This window comes from Prunus dulcis, chromosome 1 (genome assembly GCF_902201215.1).
Source record: "Prunus dulcis chromosome 1, ALMONDv2, whole genome shotgun sequence".
NCBI lineage: Eukaryota > Viridiplantae > Streptophyta > Magnoliopsida > Rosales > Rosaceae > Prunus > Prunus dulcis.
Genome location: NC_047650.1, coordinates 39,707,419 through 39,715,134, shown reverse-complemented (window position 1 = coordinate 39,715,134; position 7,716 = coordinate 39,707,419).

Below are 7,716 nucleotides of genomic sequence, written 5' to 3'. Positions count from 1 at the left end.
TCCTTTATTCAATAAAGCGATGTATCACACCAACATCAATACAAGAGCAAGCTTTTCAATGAAGTACTTTTTCGAGCATTATGTCCCACAAACATATACATGCAGGCAACAAGCCTTATCTCCATTGCAAACAAGCTGCTCCTCGAAGCACAAACTCGATGGAATCTTTTTCGAGCATTATGTCTCCCAGATACGCTCGCAGGCGACAAGCCTCATCTCCATTGCAGACAAGCTGCTCCTCGAAGCATAAACTCGATGGAGTCTTTTTCAAGCGTTATGTCCCCAACATACGCACGCAGGCGACAAGCCTCATGTCCAATGCAGACAAGCTGCTCCTCGAAGCACAAACTCGATGGTGTCTTTTTCGAGCGTTATGTCCTCGACATACGCACTCAAGCGACAAGCCTCACCTCCATTGCAGACAAGCTGCTCCTCGAAGCACAAACTCGATGGAGTCTTTTTCGAGCATTATGTTCCCGACATACACTCGCAGGCGACAAGCCTCACCTCTATTGCAGACAAGCTGCTCCTCGAAGCACAAACTCAATGGAGTCTTTTTCAAGCGCTATGTCCCCGACATACGCACACAGGCGACGAGCCTTATCTCCATTATAGGCAAGTTGCTTCTCAAGTACAAACTCAATGGAGCCTCTTTTCAAGTGTTATGTCCCCGACATATGCACACAGACGACAAGCCTTACCCTCCATTGTAGGCAAGCTACTTCACAAGTACAAATTCAATGGAGTCTTTTTCAAGTGCTATGTCTCCGGACACACATTTACAAGATACAACGAGAATTGAAGTTCGAAAGACAACTGAAAATTCCATAACAAAACGGCAAATCAGCCAAGTCCAACAAGAAATAAGGTGGTCAACCAACGACCACTTATGGAAAAAAAAATTACAAAGTTTAAAAATAGAAAGATGAACTATAACTACTAGGGGACTTCAGCAGGTGACCCTTAGCCGATCACATCCTCAACTGCGTTGGCAACAACCTCATTCTGCCCAACCAGCACCACCTGCTCAACCGCCTCGGCTGCATGCTCCTTCGTATCCGCCTTAGCGTTTGTCTTCCTCCATTGCAGCTTCATCTGCTATCTGCTCTTCAATTGCTTCTGCATCTACAACATTGACCTGCTCACTCTGAGCAGGGGGCAGGTCAAGACAGGACTGCTCACCATCATCATCTTCGAGATGGCAGCAAGGAGAAGCACCATTCTGGCAATCCAAGTATCCCAACTTGTACGCATTGGCAACAATCTCATGCTTGGATGCCTCCGTGGCTTCAATATGAGTGTCGAACTTGGCCAGCGGAGCTATCACCAACTTTCGGGTCAGCAGTTCACGCAACTCAAGGACTCTTTGCTCGAGCTGACGACTCTTTAGATCTCTTGGCCTAACTTGCAACATTAAGTCAGCTCCGCGCTTGATTGTTCGTGGCTTTGCAGATAAGTCATGATTGCTAGACAGATGTACAGTCTTCTCAGTTTGATCCCAAGTTCGGCACAAGCAACCCAAACCATGCTTCTCAACAGCCTCCTTACAGGATAGATCATGGGTTTTGGGCAGTTCGAGCAGAGACCTGAGCAGAATATCCCGGACCTCCTGCATGCCATTTATCTTCTTGTTGTTCGCACTGACGAGGCGCTTGTTCCTGGCAGATAAAGAAGAAGCAACTCCCATAAGGACATTCTCAATAGACGAGACCCCTTTACGGAAGATTTGCTCGTGGCAGAATGAGGAAGCTTGGTCGAGGACTTCTCCCGCTTAGCTGGCAAATCATCTAGTTCCCATCTTTCAACAACTTCGGCTCAGGGCAGACCACCAGCCTCCTTCTGATGTTCACTCGGCAACCAGCGCAATGCACAGAACCTAGCAAGGAAAGCTTGATGAACATCGGTCATGGACAGAGATCGAGCTTCTTGCATATGTAATTCTCTGCAAGCAGAAGATGGAAGTTAGTCAGATACACAGCAAATAATTCTATGGCAACTATAGCAGATCAGAGGGATGCAACTTACCATTGCAGTAGGTGAGAGGAACGAGCGGACCGTCGCCAACCTCTCATTCCCATATGCCGCTGACTTCTAGTACATCCTTGATCCACATATGATCGCCTTGACTCATACTGTTCCTAGTTCGTGACATAAAAAGAATTAAAGCAGTTTGGACCAGCCATAAATAAGCCAACCCAAACTGCCACCCGCTCCAGCAGCAGGCCTACTCGCCTCCAGCCCAGTTATAGCTGGACCACCCGAGTCCAATTTCAGAAAATTAGCAAGTAGAAAGCCTCCTCCACGCAGGAGCCCAAACCAAATAAGGAAGCCCAGTTGCAGTTGGATGGCCCAACGGTTAATCCACATCTCCTACATGCTGCCACACGCCATGCAGAAGCTGGAGGGCATTTGTAGGAACCTAATTAAATCAAAACCCTAGGTCAAATAATTCCTTCCATTTGGGGATTATTTGACCTAATTAGGAATTATTCAATTTAATTAGGGATTACCCAATTAAATAGAATATTACCTAATTAGGTCGAGAATTGATTTGATTCCTACCTCAATTCCCAATTAAATGAGGTGTTACTTAATTAAATTAAGAATTGATTTGATACCTACCACAATTCGGGATTTGATTTACCCTAATAAATCAAATCCCTAATTAATCAAATCAATTCCAAATTGGGGAGGAATAATTCCTTTCCATTTACGGAATTATTCCTCTAAAACCCTAGCCTCCGAGACCACTATAAAAGGATGGCCACACGACCACTATAAAAGGATGGTCACACACAAAGGTTAAGGTACGTCTAAATCCCTACTGAAACTCTGCATAAATTATTTCTCAAAAACCCTAGCCACCTCCTCTCTTTCTCTCTCTCTCTCTCTCTCTCTCTCTCTCTCAAACAAGGCTCCGGCCATCCGGTTTTTCTTGAAACACCCTACCTAACTTAGGCATCGGAAGGCCTTTGGCCAACACCCCCCGGGTGTGGTCCTTTTACTCTGATCTGTTTTGCTGGGAGAAAGAGAGGCGGAGAAGACGAAGGAATCTTGGGCGAATATTCTCATGAGAAAATTTGCTCCCATAGTAGACACATGAACAAAAGGCAACAAGAGCATCTTCCTACTTCAAAAAATCAAAATTATATGTCAATTTGATCCACCTAACAATAGAATTTCATATTGTCTGATTCGATATTTATACAATAGAATTTCATATTCCAATTCCATATTTCAAAATGGGAAAAGACTATTTTTTTTATATAAAAAAATTCCAAACAGCAGAGGGTCTTAATATCTTTTCATAAAACAAACTTCTCTTCAATAATCTTTTGATAAAATAAAGGTGTAGAAAAGTTTGTGTTTTTCTAAAACTTACTATGAAGAGTGGTGAGGTGTATTTATAGATGTACTAGGGTTAAGTATGAAGTTGTATGACTTTTTTTGTCTTTTTACATAATAATAAAACTTAGGCCAAAAGTCACTTTTGGTCCCTGTAGTTTGGTACTTCAACCACTTTTGACCATGTAGTTTCAATTTCGTCACTTTTGACCTTGTAGTTTCATATTTGGAGCAATTCAAGGATAATATAAAATTTCTGTCAATTTCTTTAACGGAGCAACCACTTGCCCCTCACGTGGAAGGGCAATATTGTCAGACCAAAACCCCACGCTAAAAGCTGGTCTCCACCACTTCCCGAGGGCCAGAAAATGGGCAACCAAAATCTCAAAATCTCAAAATCCTCCCTTCTTCACTATTCCAAATTCCCAGCACCTAACCAATCTCTTTCTCTCTCCCTACAGATTCAATCTTCCAAATAACCAATTTCTCTTTCTCCTTTCTCAACTCCTTCCCCCATTCTCCACCTCACACCTACCACCACTCAGCAACTATAGCAATTGAAGGAGAAAGTAACTGATTTGAAAATGAAGTACAAAAGTGTAAAGCTAACCATTTCTTGTTTTGATGGTTGGAGGGCTTTGCTGGTGTCATGTATTTTTATTTATGGTTTTCTTTGGATTTGGCGTTGGTGGTTTAGTTTGTATTTATGCAGGATTGTTTATTCCCGTCTTACTTCCTCCTTTGGTCTTTCTAGGGCTTTTCTAATGAAGTATCTTTATATAAAATAAAAAAATAAAAAACCAAGAATTTAGTATCTTTCTATTATGATAAATCTGATTGCTATTTCACAATGAACATTTGAGTGTTTTTTTTTTTTTTTTTTGACAAATCTGATTGCATTATACCCAAAACAGGGGTTTTACACTTGCATCAAAAAACGCATGTCTGATAATAAAAGAAGAATTCAAGGCCTGTTACAGTTATAGCAAAAGAAGAAAGTTCACAAAAGCATGCAGAGTGGTGGTGGGTGTGAAGTGGAGAATGGTAGAGGGAGTTGAGAAAGGAGGAAGAGAAATTGGTTATTTGGAAGATTGGATCTGTAGGGAGAGAGAAAGGGATGGAGGAGATAAAGATTGGTTAGGTAGGTGCTGAGAATTTGGGATAGTGAATGAGGGAGGATTTTGAGATTTGGATTGCCCATTTTTGTGCCCTGAGGAAGAGGTAGAGAGCAGCTTTTAGTGTGGGATTTTGGTATGACAAAATTGCCCCTCCACGTGAGATGCACATGGTTGCTCCGTTAAAGAAATTAACAGAAATTTAATATTGTCCTTGAATTGCTCCAAATATGAAACTACAAGGTCAAAAGTGACGAAATTGAAACTACAGGGTCAAAAGTGGTTGAAGTGCCAAACTATAGGGATCAAAAGTGACTTTTGGCCTAAAAGCTTAATGATTTAAGTATTATGGTGAAAATAGAAAATTGTGGAGTTTAAATAGAAAAACTCTTATTTCTATAGTGCACCTTCAAACATTGGTCAATTCTCACTTTACCCCCTTAAAGTTAAAGTGACCCACTTTGCCCCCTTTATCAAGGTTTGATGTTCTACAGTGCCCTCTACCATCAATTCCATCCAAAAGTCCGTTAAGTTTGATGACGTGGTAGGGGTTTTAGTAATTTTGTGTACCTAGGTTTTTTATTCACAAAATTTGAGTGGATAATGTGGCAAAATAGAGCCCACCTCAGCATGGATAAAAAAAATTAATAAAATATTAAAATACAAACATACAATTTAAAACTTTAAAAAATTGGATTCTCTCTCTCTCTCTCTCTCTCTCTCTCTCTGTGTGTGCAGGGTGGGTTGCAATGGGGAAGATGGGCTAGAGGGGCAAGGGTCGGGGAGAAGGGGAATAGGTATGAGGGTTGGGGTTCTGTGGGAGTAGGGTAGAAAAAACTAGAAACCAACCCTGCCACGTCATCAAACTTAACAGACTTTTGGATTGAGTTAACGATAGAGGCAATGTGGAACATCAAACCCTGGTCGAGGAGGCAAAGTGGGTCACTTTAATTTTAAAGGGGTGAAGTGAGAATTGATCAATGTTTCATGGTGTACTGTAGCAATTAGGCATATCAATTATAAAATTATAAATATTGTTATTTTAATTTAGAGATCTTTTTTTTGTTTCTTTTTTTTATATATTTGACTACTAAATTAGCTATTATAATGAGTTCAAGTGCTAAATTAGATGACTTTTTAGTTCAGGGGTTTAAGTTCGATTAGAGTCATAATTGGGGGGGTAAAATGATACTTTACCCAAAAATTATCATGTGCCAAGCATGTGATGCAATTTAAAGGTAAATTGGCCATATTACACCAAAAATTATATATATATATATAAATATAAAGAATGGTGAAATATTCAAAATACTAGAAAATGTCCTTGATTAATTCAAACATTAAGAATTGAAATTATTAATTAAATGAGGATAATATGGTAAATTTACATTTTTTCATATTTAAAAAATTTAAATTAAAAGAAAAATCAGATAATATATCTTATTTTTATGGAACACAACTACCCATTATCTTTTTTAATTCTAAAATTTTAAAAAAAAGCCTCTCACATACCTCGAAGCGCGTACGGAGAGGTTAGTAATTTTTAAAAATAAACCTAAACCTAAACCCTAAACCAAACATTAACCTTCTTCGCCTTCCCTCAACCCAACCCACCCTGAACATCATCTTCCCTTTATAAACGCACGCAACCCCCAAGCGCAAAGAGAGAGACATATCACAAATGTTAGTAAATGAATAGGCATCTTTGATGGCCTACTTTTCTCGCTCGTTGTACAAGTTGCAATTAGTGAGGGAAGGAGGTTGATTATATTAAACAGAGAAATAGAGAGAAATCATGGAAAATATGTGGAAGGTTGATTTGGTTTTCTTGATTGCTCTCACATCATGCTGCGACAACTAAGGGTGCATGTCAGTTTGAAACCAATATAATTTAGTCAATCTATATCCCATTTGTGAGTCCTTGAATATTTTGAGGTGCTTAGAAATTATTGTAAAAAATTTCACATATTTAGTGAATTTGTGGGAGTTTATTTGGTTTAATTTAATTTGTGGTTTATCATAAGTGAATAATTAAATATTTATAATTTTATTGTTGTTAAATTTTTTTATTTGGATGTCATAAGTTGAAAGTACGCTTGATTACGGGAATAGACGAGGAGTTTGCCTTGCACTCATGCATTATTACTATTCTAATATGTGATAATATGATTCCATGACAATTAATTTAGTTAGATCAATTTACTGTGGCAAGGTTTTATTTACTATTGATGCTCACCCCTACACTGATATTTTGGCAGGTTTGCAAAGTAGAGAATTAAGAGGTTAGGAGGAGTGAAGATAACTTACAAGCTAAGAGGAAGCAGATCTTGCCTATGTAGATATTTTCATATATTATTTGAGAAGGCTGACCGTTTAATCTTACTTTATTTATTTACTTTATTATGACGCATCAGGCATGGCATTTTATCTTACTCATCTTACTCTGGGTTCGGAGTGTGACACCATCCAATATAGATTGGATTGTGATGTATCCAATCCAATCCGATCAGATCAAAAGTTTAAATACAGTCCAATTCGATCCATTTGAGAAAATACAATAATGAAATATAAAATATTTATCAGTACGTTTAATCTAATCAAACATATTAATATATATAAATTTAAAATATAAATAAAATGCTAAAGAAAATTATTCTCATCTATAATATATTAAATATAACTCCTATTAAATGACTTCAAATGTTCATAACTTTTTCAATTACAAATACCTACAAAAGCAAAATAAGCATGAAACTAACTTAGATTGAATTGGATTCTCACAAGCAAATCCGTCATCTGATCCAATCATGTCAGTTTTGAAAATTAGGAATTCAATCCAATTCGCTAAATCATAGAAACCAATTAAAATTGAATTGAATTGAATTGGATCGATCAATTTGGCTAGATTGGATCTTGCACATCCCCAACGACAATTATGTGATTATACGGCAGTGTAACTGACGATTCGGTGAGCAATGTAGGTGATGAAGTTCGGAACTTAGTAGAGGAGATTCTTTTCTTTGCTTGCGTTGCCTTGTTTTTTGTTTGTTCTCCTCTTTTTCTTAAGTATTTTTTTCAAAGCATAATTTTTAATGATTTTTTAACCGAAAGTAGGATGAAATGTGGTGATATTTAATGGCACGGAGGAAATTGGCACGAGCATGAAGGGGCTGGTAATATTGAAAGAGGTACCAAATGTGAAATCCAAAGTACCAAGAAAAAAAAAGAAGATAAAATTAAAAGACAAAACGGTTTA